Source organism: Lissotriton vulgaris, chromosome 9, assembly GCF_964263255.1.
Source record: "Lissotriton vulgaris chromosome 9, aLisVul1.2, whole genome shotgun sequence".
NCBI lineage: Eukaryota > Metazoa > Chordata > Amphibia > Caudata > Salamandridae > Lissotriton > Lissotriton vulgaris.
This window is the reverse complement of record NC_141697.1, coordinates 504,010,841-504,029,961: the sequence shown is the minus strand read 5'-3', so window position 1 is coordinate 504,029,961 and position 19,121 is coordinate 504,010,841. Positions and strand designations below refer to the sequence as shown.

Here is a 19,121-nt window from a genome sequence, read left to right as displayed (position 1 = left end):
CCATCTCTCCTTCAGCCTGCGCCATCTCTCCCTCTGCCTGCACCATCTCCCCCCGGCCTGCACCATCTCTCCCTCTGCCTGCACCATCTTTCCCTCTGTCGGCACCATCTCCCCTCTGCCTGCACCATCTCTCCCTCTGTCCGCATCATCTCCCCTCTGCCTGCACCATCTCTCCCCTCTGCCTGCACCATCTCCCTTCTGCCTCCACCATCTCACCCTATGCCAGCACCATCTCCCCTCTGCCTGAACCATTTCACCCTCTGCCTGAACCATCTCACCCTCTGCCTGCACCATCTCACCCTCGGCCTACACCATCTCACCCTCGGCCTGCACCATCTCCCTCTCTGCCTGCACCATCTCTCTCTCTGCCTGCACCATCCCTTCCTCTGCCTGCACCATCTCAACCTCTGCCTGCACCATCCCTCCCCGCTGCCTGCACCATCCCTCCCCCTGCCTGCACCATCTCACCCTCTGCCTGCACCATCTCACCCTCTGCCTGCACCATCCCTCCGTCTGCCTGCACCATCTCACCCTCTGCCTGCACCATCTCCCCTCCGCCTGCACCATCTCCCCTCCGCCTGCACCATCTCACCCTCTGCCTGCACCATTCTTCCCCCTCCACCTGCACCTCCCCTCCCCTGCCTGAAGCTCTTTTAACCCTTTCCTCGTCGCCTTCTCCCCCCCTCAAGTTTTCCCCCTCACAGTTCTCAGCTCTTCACAAAGTGACTGAAATAAACTCATTAAATGTGCTTTTGCATTCGTGCAGTGGAATTAAAACAATATGACACTGCTGCCTACGCTCTCACAGGCAGAACGGACAAGATTGCCCTTACAAGTTGCCAATCTTGACTCATTGGCAGTGGAGTGAATGTTAAAAACGAATATCACTTTGCCTGACGCGCAAAATATTTTTGCACCCTCAACTTTCATATATTAACATTTTTTCGACAACATGGCAGCTATTTTGGGGACTTTTTCTTGTATATAAGATAATAAAGCAGACTTACAGAATGCGTCCTATACTAATCCTTAGCCAACACACCGACATGAATAAAATGTATACCAGTGAGCGTTGGTTCTGCGCTCCGCTTTGCTTATAAGTTCAGGGTTCAGTGGGTTGTGGCACTTATGAAGCATTTATTTAGCAGAGAGTGATTTTTTTGGCGAATAAAATCCATGCTCTGTTGCGCTATATTCAATTTTTCCTAACAAATATTTCTTACTCATTCTGCGCACGTTCCCTTGCACGCAGATAACATGCATTTCTAAGATGTCAAAAAGGTGTTGCATTTTTAATAAGAGAGATGTATTCATGAGTATGGACGCATGATTTGTGCGTGCGACACTCAGAGGATACGTTTAAATATACACAAAAGACACACTCGCCCTCACCTTCGAGCAGAGCTCTGTTACCAGATGGTGTCACCCCATGTGAGGGTGTCACCCGGTGCGGTCCGCACCCCCGCACCCCCCTCTAGTGATGCGACTGCTAGTCCACATATTTAGGGAGTCTAGTATTTAAAAGCAGAACATGCAGGAATTTAGTGTTGGCATGTACTTACTACGACAAGCTCCCAAAAGCCATTTTCACTGTAAGGGGCTGTCGCTGTTCCTATGGGGAAATCTAAAGTTCATATAAAATATGATATCTGCCAACTTGAATATTCAACTGAGATGATTCAACTACTGATTTTAATATTTCTTAAACATTGAATTCCCTTAAGAAGTGTATTTTATGATAAATATTTTAGAAAAGTAACCTATAAAGAAGTAGACACTGTGTACCTGCCTCCTAAAGACTAATTAGCATTAGACTGCTATCGGCTAGCCTTGTTGGTGCTTTCAATTAATGAGGCTTGACAACTGCTCCTAGGGCAGAAGCATTCATTAGCCCTTTAGACAGGAAGGCCTGGCTGTGAAGTATTTAGCTGGTGAGCGTTCAGTAACGTTATTAACATATAAGGGACCAGGTTGAGGCCTGTCAATTCATAGTTAAGTGTAGGGGTAAGCCTGGTCAAGAGAAGCCTTTGTTCACTGGGGCCTCTATCCTTGGATCCAGCCCAGTGGAAGGGGGAGATGGTCCCAGACCATTTTGGTGTGGTTGAGAAGGAAGCGACTGCCACTATCCCTAGGCACATACCTGGCTGGGAACACTATCCACCTCTAAGGGCAGAAGTGAGCAGCCATGTTGGATTTTACTCAATCATGTGGACTGTGGGATTGTTTACAGTAAGAAAACCAGAATGTGCTGCAAAAGTTTTTTTTAGTTTTTTTAAATAGTTTATTGCAAATTTCACAATGTACACTGCCTTTCGCCTACAACCCGGAGGCCGGCGGCTGTCTTAAAAAAAGTATTAAACACAGCTATACTTGCCAAGAACCTCGGGGCCAGGCAGCGAAATTATTGCATTAACAGTGCATCAGAAATTAATCATTCGCAGTATACTTAGTCATATCATAACCCAAGGCAAAAACTAAACCCCTTGTTCCCACCCCCCTCTGCCATCTACACGTCTCAGAACCTTTCCCTGCTAGTGCATCTAATAGTCTAGCACGCTCTGGTTTTCTTGCCGTCTACCTTATTTGTCGTCCTAAGTGTAAAGCATGTCTTATCCTTCCACACCATTGTGCACCTCCCTCAATGCAGCCCACACTCAGTGTAACGTTCTATGCAAAAATGTGTCAATTATGTACAGTCTAGTCTGGTAATCTGCGCCTCCCGATCGTAGCCAAGTGGCGAATGGTGCCCATATACCAGATGGTCTAGATCTACTAGGCATCAGCTCCCAAAAGATCATTAATTGGTCCTTGCAATATATAACTGCCCTAATCCAGTCTGCTATCGTGGGTGAGCTCTGCTTTTTCCAATGTATGGCTACCTGTCTTTTTGCCAGCAGCAGCAGCATTACCACGAGTTTGCGGTGCACTGTCTGAATTCCCTGTACATACCCCAGCAGAGGCAGCAGCAAGGTACCCGTCAGTGGTTTTCCCGTTATTTGACTTATGTGTTTAAATATATCCGCCCAATAACGTGCCACAGGTCCTCAGCTCCAAGCCATGTGTGTAAACGTAGCGTCCTGAGCACCACACCTCCAACATCTTGCATCCAATTGTAACCCCATCCGATGCAATTGTGACGGAGTGCGGTATAAACGGTGCAAGTAATTAAAATGAATAAGTCTGAGCCTATAGTTTGGCAAGAGATATTCTAGCTGGGTGCAGCAAAATGTCCATTGCTCATCAGTTATAGTCAAAGCAGCTTCCTCCTCCCATGCCTCCCTGGATATAGTGCTAATGAGTGGGGACTCCCTCTGTGTAATGCTATATATACGTGTGATAAGCTTTCGGGCGATGGGTTTGCCAGTACATGCTCCAGCACAGGCAAAATAGGTGGTTCGCTTGGGAACTCCTTATATGTAGACTTGCAAGCTGCTCTGAGCTGATAATAAAGTAGCATATCCGAAGAGGTGGGGGGTTGCGGGTCGCACATGCCCTGCAAGGTCAAGAACTCCCTGGCTGGAAATAAATCACCACCCTTTTCCAACTTATGTGTCTGTGTCCTAAGTGTAATAGCCTTGTCCAATAAAGGACTAAGCAGTGGATTGCCGCTTAGAGGCATAGACGGGGCATAAAGTACCTCCTGGCGTGCCCTCTGCGCAATGCCTTTCCATGCCCAACGCACCATCTCAACAGTATCAATTTCTTGACTCGGGCGTTTGTAAGGTTGGAATACAGCCGTATTGAGTGGGTGGGAGCGATGCGGTTCTATCAATTTCCATCGCCACGTGTTGCTGAAATGCAGTAGGATGTTGCCAGAAGTGCAGAAATTGCGCCTGCATGCTATAGGCATATAATTCAAAATCCGGGGCTCCTAGTCCTCCCTGCGATAAAGGCAGCGTCAATACTTTCCACGAGATTCGGGGCTGCCTACCTACCCACACCAACTCAAGGACATTGATGCGAAGACGCTTGAAAAAATGCACATTGAGCGGGATAGGGATATTGACAAACAGGTAGAAAAATTTGGGGAGAATTACCATCTTTGCAATGGCTATGTGCCCCGTCAGGGACAGCGGCAGACTTTTCCACCTCAGTATCTTGCTCTCCAACCAATCCATTGCCCTGCCGTAGTTTGCTGTCCGTAGGTCCTGCATCGTTCTACTGATATATATGCCCAGATACCGTACCTCACTCTCTGCCCACTGGATCGGGAATTCCGAAGTGAAAGGTGTAGTGTCATCGGTTAGCGGTATCATCGTGGACTTCTTCCAATTAATCTGAATCTCGGTTAACCCCCCATATCGTATGAACTCTCGCATTAACACATCAAAGTTGTCTCGAGGGTTAGTCAGGTATATCGTCATATCATCTGCATACATTGAGATGAGTTTGCCTCTTGTGGAGTATCCTATGCTTTTGTAAAGCGTGGTGTTGGCTGAGTTTCGCCGCAAGTGGCCCTGAGGCGATTGCGAACAGCAAGGGAGATAGTGGGCATCCCTGACGTGTACCTCTAGTTATGTTGAAGGGTTGGGATGTTTGACCATTTACCCAAACTTTAGACGTCGAGTCAGTATAGAGGACCTGGATCTGTCTGATAAATACTGGGCTGAGACCCAGTCGTGCCAGCAGGGCAAATAAAAACGTCCACTCCAAAGAGTCGAACGCCTTTGTGGCGTCAAGTAGGGCAGCCGTGGCCTGCACATGAGGTGCCAAATAATGCAGCACGCCAAAAATCATACACAGATTGTGGGCAGTGGAGCGGCCCGGTATAAAACCGGATTGGTCTGACAGAGCTATCTGTGGTAGCATGGGCTTTAGCCTGTTCGCTATCAATTTGGCATATATCTTAGCATCTAGGTTTATCAAAGATAGTGGGCGGTACGAATCTGCTTTGGTAGGGTCTTTGTCTGGCTTCAAATGAGTAATTATAGTGGCTTCGCGCAATGTCCGTGGGAGCACTCCAGTCTCCATGGCCTCCAGGTACATCTGTAGTAATCTGGGGACCAAAATATCAGCATATTCCTTGTAAAAGGCTGCTGTCAGTCCATCTGCCCCTGGGGCCTTGTCCCCTGTCATGCCACTGATCACTTGCTTTATATCTCAACTGGTATTGGCAGCTCCATATATTTCCGGGCTCCGTCATTAAACCATGGCAGCCATATTTCTTCCAAATAGTCAGTTATATCTTCTGCTATGGGGTTGTTTGGGAAGTGTATAATTTGAAATAATAGAGTGCAAATTCCTCCAAAATAGCAGGTGAAGTTCTGAGCACACCTCCATCCTCTGTTTGGAGTTCAGGTATATAGGTGGCACCTCTAGTTGTACTAAACAGACCCGCCAATGTCTTGCCTGGTCTCATGGTCTCCCTGTATCGTCTGGCCTGTGTGTATTTATGCAGATATGCCGCCTTTCTCCCGGGCTCTCCCTGAAATTCTGTGAGTTTAGTTCTTATTCTAGCAGCGGTTTCCTGTGATTGATTCCGCATCTGAAGCTGTTCCAGCTTCCCGATTTCATGCTCAAATCTGCCCAACGTGGTCCGGATGTCCCTCAGTACCCCGGTTTTTAGCGCTATACAATCTCCTCTGGTTACCGCCTCAAAGGCTTCCCAGAGCATACCTGGCGAGTCGACCGATCCCTCGTTCAGTGCAAAGTACCCCTCAATCCTGTTACGGAGCTCCTCTCAGAAAACCAGGTCTCGTAGAGTGCCTTATGGGAATTTCCAAGAAAAGGGCTGTGTATATGCCGGGGAAGACGTAGCCTTATCTGGGCAGGTGCATGGTCCGAGAGGGTACGGGAATGATGAGTGGCATCCGCCAGCCATGCGTGCATGTCTCTGGAGTCCAGCCAAAAATCCAGCCTCGACCACGCATTTCTATGATGCATGACGCACGTCCCCTCTTTAGAAGTTGGGTGAGTGGCTCTCCAGGAGTCAATTAGATAGAGGTCGTCTATGATCTCATGTAGCGTCTCCGCTACCTTCGGATGGTGCGTCCGTTAAGACCCCTGCCTATCTAAAGCGGTTGAGAGTACTACATTAAACCCCCCCATAATATTGGTGTGTTTCCCAGTGTTCTAATCTTGTGCCATATGTGTTGGAAAAATTCCAGACTATCCGTGTTCGGGCCATACGTGTTGACTAGAGCCAGAGGCGTGTTGCAAAGCTCCCCCTGTAATATTATGTACCTGCCTTTGTTATCCATGATTGTGTTATGCGTACCCCAATGGAGCCCCCAACGCATGAGTATCGCCACTCCTCTAGAATAGTTGGAATAACCAGCTCTACTACCACCTCCCAGCGTCTGGTCTTAAGTATCCCTGCCGCTGAGCTAGTCAGGTGCGTTTCCTGCAAAAAACAGATATCCACCCCATGTCTCGTCTGATAAGAGTGTATGAGCCTAGTCTTTCTACGATCATTGAGGCCGCGCACATTCCATGTAAGGCATGTCAGTGTATTAATATTATCTAAGCTGGACATCAAAACTTAGGAATTAGCAGTCTATCAATGTAGCCTCGCTTAATACCGCAATATTTATGAAAATGGAACTCTTGTACTCGTGGATTAACACCTCGCGGCCATAACCTATAGCAGCACATCCAGCATATCAAATCAGTTCTCCAGCTTTTTATCTGAGCTTGAGACGGCAGTACATAAAGAATAACCAACCCGTCCACCCTCCCACCACCCACACCAACCCCCCAATCAGGTTGTGAAGCCCCCCTCCCTCCTCCCACAACAGCCCCCACATCAAAAAATACAACCAAACAAGGGGAATCATCCCACGGGGTACGTCGAGTCTTCCGGCATCATCCCCTGCACTTATGGCAGAGTGGCCAAGCTGCAACTGCCACACTTGTACACACGTGTCCCGCCCACAGTCAACGTCCTGTTTTCAGTCATCTGGGGCAGCCCCCCAGTAAACAGTGCAGAGCATTTCCCCCACACTCTATCATAGCACTTATCTTACCCCAATTATTCCATTCATGTTTCTCCAGATACCTCAATCACCGTCTGGCTCTACCTCTGCCAGCACGCGCCAGCCAAAGTCAATCATTATCACTTAGTCTGTCCTGCGATTGTCCATCAGCCTGTGTCTTCTGCGACTTGTGTTCTTTCACAATCTGTTTCGCAAATGTCAATGCAGCTTTCATGTCTGTGAAGAAGGTGGGCTTCTCAGGCCCCTGGACCCTCAGTTTAGCCAGATATATCAAGGCGTATTTAGTTCCAAGTTGTTGAAAGATCCTTTTAGCAGGGATACACTCTCTCTGCGCCGCTTGAACCTGTAAGGTGAAGTCCGGATACAGAGCAATCTTGTTGCCTTTATACTGAATGGCGCCCTTTTCACGTTCGAGCCAGAGTATTGTGTCGCGATCTCTATAGCTCAGCACTCTCGCCAATATCGGCCTTGCAGGTGCGCCCGGTTTGGGTCACGGTCCCAGGGTTCTGTGCGCCCTTTCTATGAGAAACATCGGGGACAGGCCGGAGCCGAAGAGGTCTTTCATCATGCCTTCCACATACAGCTCCATATTAGGAATATCTGTGGATTGCGCAACCCCCGTAATACGTACATTATTTCTTCTCGAGCGTGCTTCCAAATCCTCATTTTTTTGGTGTATTAGCTCCAGAACTTTGTCCATGCCCAGGATCTTCTTTTCCATATCTGTTTGCCCCTCCTCCGTCTCCGTCACTCGCGTCTCTAGGACACTCACTTGTCCCTCCTGTTTATCCATACGCTGGGGGATTTTATCCATCCGTTCAGCTAGGGTGTCCATTTTGGAGTCTATGCCCTGAGGGCGGGTCTTTAGCTCCTGAAACATTGCCGGACGTCGTCCGCAGGCAGATGGCTCGTGGCTCCCTCCTCCGTCGGGTCACGGTCCCCCACCTCTGTTTCAGTGGATTTACTTGCTATTTTCTCAAACTTAATGCGGGGTTGACGCGTGTCCGGTTTTCCCATGTTCAGAAACTTCAGTCCCCACATACAAGATATGGCAATTGTGCAAACTGTTTATCACCCCTTGTAAGTTCCGGTACTGTACTCAGTCCCTCAAAACAGTTCACTCTCCGGTCTGCTGGCGCCAATCGTTCCTCCCGTCTCTGTCTCGTCGAATTGGCGAGAGGTTATGCTGCGCTGTCACGGTCAGTGCCACAAGCCATGTTTCTGCTCCACATCCTACGCGGTTGTGCACAGTTCGGAGTGTGCAGAAGCTGTGTTCAGCCTCTAGTAGTGGGATAGTATATGCGTGGCAGGGTAGTTGAATGATACCCAGAGGCAAGCAGCATACATATAGCAAAGCTCCGCCAATGATCACAGCAATCCAGCTATACTCGCCGCCACTAAGGGCCTACGCATGCTGTCCAGCCTCAGCCTCTTCTCATAGCGGCAGACCGCGTCTCCGCTCAGGGGATCCTCCCCAGTCCGCTCCCCAGGGGTCTTAGGGCACTCCCCACATCAGAACTTGGCCCATCTTATGTACTCGGTATGCCCTCAATCTGAGGGCCAGGCATTCAGGCGCAAATGCTGATCAAGAATGTGCCACTTACCCAGTGCTTCAGCGCTCTGCTTCTGCCTCCCGGACTGTGCACCCACTCAGGCATGACAGGGCCTCTAGGTGGAGCCGCTATTAAGCCTCACAGGGTCCCTGGGGGTATTCCACAAAATGGCGGCCAGTCCGGGCAGCTCTGCCGCATATCACCAGGGCCCGACTCCATCACACGCCATCTGCCTCACAGGCAATGTCTGACCTGCGCCGCTGTGGACTCACCGACTACTGGCGCCGCCAGCCTCTTTTTCGGGGTCGCCGCTGCTCCAAGCCGCGCCTCGTCCAGGCTTCTCCCATATCCCCCTCTGCGAGAGCCCCGACTCCCAGCCAATACCACAGGTCGGCATGCTCTTGATAGGCGCTCATGGCAACCCCGCAACAGCCTCTTATTCTCCAGTGAGTGCCACAAGTCTCCGGCAGATCTCCGCCCTTACTCCGATCCGATGCGCGTCCATCTGCCAGGGTCCTCCGCGCCGCCCCGCCGGGACAGTCGACACTCCAGTCCCCGGCTCGGCGTGCTCTGCTAGGCCTCAGCTCAGCCCCGGTGTGCACCCGGCGGCCCACAGTCTCTACAGGGTGCGCGGGCGGGCAAATTTCGGCCACAGGGGCAGGGGGAGCTCTGCTGGCTAATCCAGGGCAAGGTCCGGTGTGCAGCATCAATATGACTGGATATTTGATGGATTATAGGGCTCGGCCAGCGGAGCTGCTTCAACTAGCGACCATTCGGCTGCTCGGCTAAGCCACTCCCCTGTGCTGCAAAAGTTGGAATGTTTACTCTTGAAGTTTTTTTTTAATTGGTTAGGTAGGGTACAGAAGTCACTTTCACTCACTAGATAGTGGACCTTACAGGCATGGCATCTCCCCACAACTCATCAAACACATCTGAAGCTGTGGAAGAACAGAAGAGAATTGGATGTGCTGTTTGTGACCTATGTAGAGACCTCAGTGGCTGTACCCAGGACTAAGAAGTGGACTCCAGGAGTCAATTGACTGTCCTTCTGTCTGGCTACATACAGGGACAAAACAAACTGATGGCATCTGCTTAGTGAGTACTGGTGTCCTAGAAGTCCTGAGAGCCTTAGAAGAGACCAAGAGGAACTGCTCTAGAAGGTTTCAAAAGGTGGGTTTTAGAACAAGACCTCCAGAGTGTCAGTAGTACCTCATGGCAAAGCTGTCTGGGTTCAAGTGGATTGTAGCAAATACTGCTTCCGGTCCTACCTTATTGGAGAATTTTGAACTACAATAAAAGAGACTAAGGGCCTTATTTAGTACTGGGTGGACGGATTAGTACATCACAACAGTGGTAGATATCCCTCATAGGGAATATAAACCTCATAGGATGTAATGGAATTCATATTTTGGTGGACGGGATATCTGTCACCGCTTTGATTGAGTATCCCGTCTGCCGAGTTCTAAATCAGACCTCAAGTCCAAAGGTAGAAATTTTGACTGGACAAGGGCGTGGAAAGTATCCAACCAACGAGAGGCCTTTGGCATGTGCAAAATTAGAATTTTCCCGCTCAGAACTTTGCCCGTCAAAAGCAACAGCTTCAGCAGGACCTCATCCAATGATCACCTAACTTCAAAGGCTTCGAGGACACAGCCTGCATCCTTGCCTTGCTGGAAGATTTCAAATTGTATTTCAGAGACTAAGTCAGAGATAAAATCTTTGGCCGCAATGAGCAGCTAAATGTATTAGAACAAACTCACGCCTACGTTCAGTCAACTGCGAACAGTGACTTCTGATTGGGGCTTTACTTTTTCTAAGTGGCGTTTGATATAAAACTTTAAAAACTCATACCTCCAGTTCACCTTACTGGATATTGGGAGAAGTTGGCCTGATATCTGATGTCCACTATTCTAGTGGGCACCCTGTATCAGTCCAAACAACCCTTATGGTGATGGTTGTAAAGTCAATTTTATAGACCAGCTATCCTAGAGGTAGCATGGACAAAGCAGTCTTAGGCTAAAACTTCAGAGGGCATGTAAAGCCAGCTGTTTTACCATATGTAACCCCTTGAATACCAAATGAAAGGACACCACACAGGATATATATAAAATATATATGTATTTATTTCTAAACAACCCCCTTGATCTCTTTATGAGGTCAGAGGCACAAGCACATAACAAGATACTTATTATCATACAATAAGTTGCACAATATACAGTAGCACCCTAGGGGCACGTCAAACCATATACTAAAATAGTGGTATAAGAACCACGTCACGAACAAAGGATAGGCCTATGATCTAGGTAATCGCTGGGGCTACACTGTACTACCAAAGGATAGGAAGTAGGCGGCCCACGGGAGGCGTGTGCAGTGTCTTTACACACACGCAAGTTACCATAGAGTTAGAATGAGAACAAAAGATTTGGAAACTAGTTCTTTTAGGTCACTTCCGGATGGACTAGGAGAAAGCTACTTGAAAGTTAGACACTAGGATAGTTAATAGCCATAGCACCGGAGTACACTTGTTACCTCACCCACAGGAAGCGGGTGCATTGGTGTCAAAGTGTGTCGGGTTTCATCGCTGAATCCTATGGAGCATCAAAGAAAGATGCTGCAGGCGTCCAGGAGAGAAGTATCCGGTTGGATCCAAGGGCGGATCGAGGATGAAGAGTACCTGAAAGCAGAGGGGACAGAGTCTGGGTCACTAGCCAGTGACCAGGAAGGAACCGGGAAGGAACCAGGCGATGTCACGAAGCAATCAGGTGATGTCATGAAGCTTGTCTCTGCAGCCACGTGGACCAGGAGGTGTCGACAATGACCAGGAGCTGGGCACGGACTATCCCACGAAGGATCTCGCTGTTGGCGGTGTCGGCTTCCGGATTGGAGTCAACAAACCTCGGCTAAGGCAACCCTTGCAGGAATCGAAGTTGGCTTCTTAATCAGACCAGCAAGGTCTGATGGGGTTCTTCTTTTCAGGGAAGCAAGGGCCAGTCTGGAGCAACCAGACCAGCAGTGTGGATTCAAGATTTCGTCGTCACAGAGGCCACTAGCCAACGGGCAAGTGACCGGGCAGACGCGTCAAGCAGGAAAATGCAAAAGGGCCCCACGCAGCACTCGAGGAGTGTGGAGGGATGATCTTTGGTGCAGATTATGCTCGGGCTGGGTCTTCTCAATCCCCAATGCACAACCTCAAGGGTGCCTCAGAAGTTGCACGGAAAGCAATTCGCTGGCTTTCCAAGATGGTCGGTTCCACGTCTCACGTCGCCTCCACGGGTCTCAGATTTGCTGTGGCTGTGGATCGGGCTGAAGGAAGTCTGGAAGTCTGGGTCTTGTCAGGCTCTGTGTTCGGGCTCCAGCGGGGGCGACGACAAAGCAAACCGTTGATTGCTTGATGGTGCCTTCTTGTGCAGGGTGGTCACTCCTTGACCCCAAGGGAGATTTTTCAGTCTTATATCTTCAAGTAGAACGTCGAAGGTCCAGAGTTTCGTTTCAAGTTTCAGTCAGTATTAATCTAAAGTCGTGGGACTCAGCTCCTACTATATACCAAATCTAGGGGCTGGATTACCTGCTAGGTCCCTCCTGTGGGTGGGACCAGGGAAGGGGGTGGTTACACCCCTTTCCCTTTGTCCAGTTTCGCGCCAGAGCTGGGGCTGGAGTGCCCCAGCACCGGTTTGAACTGGACTATGCATGGGACACCTTGTGTGCCCCAGGCAGTGTCTCATTTCTTTCAGCCCTCCCTGCCCCAATACACTAGAGCCTGTCTGGGGTGGTGCTAGAACCTCCCAAGACAGGAAACCTATTGTCCAAGCCTCCCTCGCTGGAAGGACTCCCAGCAGCAGGAGCTCAGACTTGTGTCTGTGGCAGCAACATCCATTTTGTGATGCTGAGGCTCTGGTTAACTTTAACCGGGATTAGTAGGAACAACATGTCTTCTCCCTCTAGAAGGGTGGAATTCCTCACCCGTCGCCAGAACTGGCGACGGGGTAGTATTCCAAAGCGTATGACACCTTACATGACATGTTTTGATAAAGCCAAACCAGAGTTAGCATTTAACCGCGAGGTTCATAATGCACTTAAGAGTATATGGTATGGCTATATCATAGAACAGCTATAAGGACATGGTTCTGAAAGCTGCAGACAGGCTCAGCTCATGCTAGAGCCTCATCTCACATAAAACCAAGCACTCTGCCTCCAGGATCGTTAAGGTCTGCCATAGGAGTGACTCATAGGTGTATATGTGTCTAGATATAAGGTTAGATATAGGAATACTATATCTAAGCAAGGGGTGATTACACGACCTTGCCCCAGCTGAGTGATCAGCCAGTTGTGTGCCAGTAAACCATTAGGTTTATTAAAAGACCCCTCACCCACCAACCTAGTTGGTGGCATGCTTCATCATTGGGGTCCCAACTGGGTAACCGAATGCTACCCAGTTGTGCTACGACGCCTGGTTACAGCGGAGTTGGTTTTGTGTGTTTGTGAAGGAAGTGTTGCAAATTAAAATTATCTCTGGGAACCCTTACTAAATAGACTTTATTCTTAGTGGCCAGGATAAGGTTAAATAAGAGGAGAGGACAACTTTGGAGATAAAATGATCCAGGTTGTCACAGTAATCGGTCTACATGTTTCAGCCTCGTTAAAGAGTGGGGGGCTTTCGTCAGGACCAGATGAGTGAAGTGGGGGGGGGGGGTGGCAAAAGTCAGCCATGTGTATCGTGATTATCAACACAAACGCTAAGGTGTGTTGTGAGATGAGTGGTGTCTGTATACTTACAGACTCACTGGTAAAAACACTAGCTATGTATTACTTGTAGCTTTTAGCAGGGGCACCCATCTGTAGTCACACATTCATCAAGATGGAGCGTCCCTGGGTAGCACTCATTGCGGTCTTCTTGCAGTTCTGGAACACTTTACATAGTTTTCCTTATATTAAGCCTGCCTGCTCCATGCCATAACTACCATGGATTGAGCACAGGTTTGTTTATTGAACTTGTAGGGCAGACCTCCCTGAACCTCACTGAACCTTAGACTCTCATCCTGGCTACTTAATACCCATTTTCGTACAAAAAGTGCCTTTGAACAGATGACAACCAGAGTTCTCTTACCAGAATACCCTTGTTTCATTGTGGAGATGTGTTCCTCTCCATCACCCCTTTTCTACCCCAGATCTCCATAAGTCATGGTTTTTCTTTAGGAGGCATTCTTACTCTTTATGATCTTCCTGTGAGACCAACCCTGACTTGCCTATGGCTTATCATGGACCCTAAGTACTCTGCAACTTTTTCACACATGTGCCTCCCCCTTTTTCTCTGTCAATGTTTCCTGGCAAAGACCTTTATTATCACTATTTAGGTGTTTAGGTGCACTTTATATTCTGGGACTCCCCCTCACATTAATTAGTCTAGTTTTCTATCACTATGAGTCACACACCGTCATGCTTTATGTACTGCACGGGTTGTCAGCACCCAGCGGTAAATTTTACCCCAGCTTGACTTTCCCCCTCCTTATAACTGGAGGATGTTAGATTTCATTTTAGCACTGGAGTTGTGTTTCCACCTTTGATGAAATGACTTTAACCACTAGTACTTGTGAGAGGTGACTGTGATCCTCCGTTCCTCATCTCCACATGTCACAGTGCGTGTGGCAGCTGTCTCTACTACTGGCCCGTGATTCATGAAGTTATACCACCAATCTATCTTGACTAGGAATATTCTGTGGCAGTCACCAAGCAGGGTTGTTCATGCCTCCTTGTGACTTCAGCCTTGCAGCTTCTTTGAGATAGGTCTGGAGCAGCACAGAGTATTTCCATTGAATGGGGTTGAAGTGGAGAGCAGTTCCAATGTGCCTGCTCCATTTCCCAGCTGGCTGTGCTCTTGAAACACATTTTAAATACATACATAAATATTTTTTACAAATAGTAAATTATCAGAAATGGCAATGTCTTTTTTTGTTTAAAAAAGCTCCATGAAGCAAATAGGTCTGAATAAAAAGTACATATAACTTATAATATTAATCCAAGATAGAAAATATAAAGTGGGGATGGTGTTCCTATTTTTAGGGTGTAACCTTAGTGTACCTTGAGACTGCCACACTAAGAATTCTAGAAGCTGCTCTCCCCATGGTGCACAGCAGTTACTTTCGACCCCTCATTGAACAAGAATCATGAAACTCTGTACCTTTTCAAGATTTCATTTCAACTAAAAATGTGTTCCAATCTAGATTTGTTCTGCATCTCAGAGTGTCTGCCTCCTAATTAGATACATTCCCTAAGATAGGAGTTATTTTTGCTTATCATGAATAGAAACTTTTCCTCATTTCACATTTGCTTCACCTCACTTTTACTGATTAGCATTTAAAAAAATAATGTTTAATTGCAATTTATATAGAGATAGTAAAACAGAACAAAACAAGATGACACAAATGTGTACGGCAAGGGAGACAACAACCGGTACGTAAGGAAAAGCAGTAATATATGGATTTCATCATCATCATCATCATAAAATCTTTATTTCAGTAAAAGTACCATAAAAGCACAGGTTAAAACATATAACGATTAGATGATTATCACAGTTGATACATAACAATTAATTATCACATATTACATTAAATTTAATACAATAAATAAGGTGCAATTAAAAAGAAACCAAGATTGTTAAATTGTTAAAAGCAAAACAGGATTAAGCATTTGACTCAAATGCCAGACTTAACCCTGAATAGTTAAAACTCTACCGATGCGCCACATAGCTGCCAGATAATGCGAGAAAGCAAAACAATTGGTCCGGCGGTATCAGTTTTCAGTAGTCTGAGCGCGTGCCCACACTTCCGGAAGCCAAGGTTTTTGCACAATGGGATAAGCCAGTGCTTCCTCGGTTTGTGATAAGCAGAGCAAAAAAAGAAAACATTTGGCTCCGATTCACTGTCACATCCACACAGAGGGCAATTTTTCAGAGCGGACATTGTTTAGTTACATGTGAAGGTTCTTAAAGGTAATACTCCATACCTCCATTGCACATACAGTTTTCTGGCTACAACAGGGTAGATTATATCTAAAAAGCGGTCATTGTAATATGAATCTTTAACCAAAAGAAAGGTAGCAGTTCTAGAGCCAATTTTTGGATTACACAGGGCCATATTCATGTTCACAGCACGATATACCTTCGTGAGCATGATGGCCGAAATCTCTTTACAGCCCTGCTCCGGATCCGACCATAGGCCAGAAAGTCCCAGCCTGGTAAATTCCTTTTTGATATGGATGACCCAGGGGATTTTACATGCGCTCGTACAGATAAGTATTTCTCTGAGCTCCTGCCTATAATTAATCAGCTCCGGCGTGACCCAAAGCCGGCGCCAGCAAATAGGTCTGAATAAGAAGTACATATAAGTCTCTACTACTGGCCCGTGATTCATGAAGTTATACCACCAATCTATCTTGACTAGGAATATTCTGTGGCAGTCACCAAGCAGGGTTGTTCATGCCTCCTTGTGACTTCAGCCTTGCAGCTTCTTTGAGATAGGTCTGGAGCAGCACAGAGTATTTCCATTGAATGGGGTTGAAGTGGAGAGCAGTTCCAATGTGCCTGCTCCATTTCCCAGCTGGCTGTGCTCTTGAAACACATTTTAAATACATACATAAATATTTTTTACAAATAGTAAATTATCAGAAATGGCAATGTCTTTTTTTGTTTAAAAAAGCTCCATGAAGCAAATAGGTCTGAATAAAAAGTACATATAACTTATAAAATTAATCCAAGATAGAAAATATAAAGTGGGGATGGTGTTCCTATTTTTAGGGTGTAACCTTAGTGTACCTTGAGACTGCCACACTAAGAATTCTAGAAGCTGCTCTCCCCATGGTGCACAGCAGTTACTTTTGACCCCTCATTGAACAAGAATCATGAAACTCTGTACCTTTTCAAGATTTCATTTCAACTAAAAATGTGTTCCACTCTTGATTTGTTCTGCATCTCAGAGTGTCTGCCTCCTAATTAGATAAATTCCCTAAGATAGGAGTTATTTTTTCTTATCATGAACAGAAACTTTTCCTCATTTCACATTTACTTCACCTCACTTTTACTGATTAGCATTTTAAAAAATAATGTTTATTGAATTTTGTATAGAGATAGTAAAACAGAACAAAACAAGATGACACAAATGTGAACGGCAAGGGAGACAGCAACCGGTACATAAGGAAAAGCAGTAATATATGGATGTACTTAATTGGAGTGAGACTGGGACAATGGTACACAAATTTAGTACACTATAATGGTAGAGATCCAGAGGCATGATAATGAAGGTCACCTTACCAATTACAAGCCACATCCACATCCCTCACAACAGTCAAACTGGTAGGGACCGGACAGCGGGGGTGAGGTGCCGGAGTCTAGCAAAGGAACCACAGAGAACCCCTCCTCCTCCACAATCTGACCCTAGTCATCTATTCCCGGCAGGCCAACAAAATCACATCCCATGCAAGTAAGATCAAGACTTTGCGCACACCTCTATCTTCCTCCTTACGATTCTTCTCCCTCTCACAATGCACCCTCTTGGTCAGCTCCTTCCACAATCTATACAGGTCAGGGCGCTGGGCAGATTTCCAACTGATAGTCAGTTGCCTACGGGTAAGGATAGCTGCCAAGTTGGCAAACCTGTCTGTCATTCTACTGGCAGCACTACAATTATGAAAGCCTAATCAGCACAACTGTCGAGAACACTCCAAGGGTCTGTCCGTGGCCTGGCTGATAACCTGCAGGACAGTCTCCCAGTATTCATGTCCAGACCATATGATGAAAGCCTGCATCATCTGTGCTGCATCAAGGGCTGGCTGATGAAGCCTCAAAAAACATGGTATGGATGCGATGAGGGGTAAGGTACGCCTGGTGCAAGAAGTAAAACTCGATTAATTTAAACCTATCATTACGACATATCTTGGGGATGCAGGCCAGAGTCCTCTTCACAGGTCGTTCTTTATACAATTACCCAAAATCTGCCACCCAGTGATGGGGCAACTGAGCCAGATTCATCTTTGCCCCCTTCAGTAGAGCCCTCTATGGAAGTGTAGTAGCCCTCATTCTCCCCATCAAGCATGAATCATACCCAGCAGAGCCCCATGCAGCAAGAAATGGCCAGTCGAGACATCATAAGTCTCTCTTGTGTCCTGAAAGGAACTAGGCTCACCCCATAAATAAATCACTCAGAATAGAGAGTCCTTCCTCAAGCCAAATCTGTAGACCACTGCAGCTCCTAGGGGTGGCCAGTTCAGAATGATCATCAAGGGGAGTTCACTGGTTTATGAAACCCTGATGTTCCCTCACCCAGATGTATCTCTCAGCACTAACACATTCTCTAGTTGCACCAATGCCACAGGGCCAGGTTTCAGCAGGATCCATGTCAAATGGGCGCAGGGCGGAATCCGGCACTCCTTGTCACGTGAATGAATGAATGAATCAATAAATGTATTTTATTTATATTGCACAGTTACTTAAAACCATTTACAATACAACTTACGTACAATTAAAAAGATTGTTGAAGTAACCATTGTTTAAAAAAGTATTCATAAAAAAAGCATTTACATACAGCACTGTCAAAACATAGTAAAAGGATAAATATATACATTTATGCAAAATTTATGCCAGTTCAACATTTTTGCAAAATTTCATACAAGTTCTAAGATTTAATAGTTAAAATGACATCTTCACCGGCTGGTTACTGTAGAGTAATTGTTTAATAAACCAGATTGACTTTCGTATTGCCTGGCCCCTCTTCTTCCATAAGCCTATGTCGGAGCTCTGCCATGTATCTCCCAAACCTGGCCAAGTCTAACGGTAGAGTGCACAAAAAGAATACCGAGACAGCTTATTTAACTGTCCGAACCCTGTTACACAGCCATATTTGTTTTTAAAGGTTCTGACGGACTCCTTGTCACGTACAACATCCCAGGTAGTCGATCACCACTGAGCCATCAATTTTAATTGGCCATCCAGGGTGTAACGTTCAAAGTCTATAGCAGCCAGGGGGGAGCTAGAGGGCGCACTGCGGTATGGCTGGCTAGCGAGTCAGCTCCGCCGGGCGGTCGCGCTCTTAACGACTTCTGACCCCCAAAAACCCCGCCAGACTAAACGCTGAACACAGAATTGTGCATCGGAATGCAGGGCTGACGTCTCCGGACCCGGTGCCACGACCCGCTGTGCGGAAAGCAGAAGGTACAGCCGAAAAACCGGAGCCCTAGCGGACGCCGCACAAAATGGCCGCCCCGGAGGCTCGAAGACCCGAGGTAATTAATGGCCCCTAGCGCGTGTGGACTGCAGCGGACACTCGGCGCAGATTGATATACGGCTGCTTGACACCCCCTAAGCCTCGGGGAGCCTCCGCAGGCCCCCAGAACTCAGCGCCACTTAAAATCGGCGTGCGTTCCACCGAGGGCAAGATGGCGGCGCCCGTGGAACGCACAACACTGGCGGCATCTACGGACAATCCTGCCGGCCGGAGCACATCGCAAGCCGGTGGGGACACCTGCGCATGAGGCGAGGCGGAGGCGAGTGGATCCTGAACCGGGTCCCCCCGACCAGAACACGGGCACATGTGGAGCGCTTGACCACACGAGGACTCGGAGTGAGTACTGACCACACCAGAGGCAT

At 47.4% G+C, this 19,121-nt stretch overlaps 1 protein-coding gene across 1 annotated transcript in view; it reads left to right on the top strand.

Moving 5' to 3' along the window:
* LRRC9 (leucine rich repeat containing 9) overlaps nucleotides 1-19,121 on the top strand; it is a 719,638-nt gene that overhangs the window by 426,619 nt on the left and 273,898 nt on the right. The gene's annotated exons all lie outside the window — the stretch shown is intronic.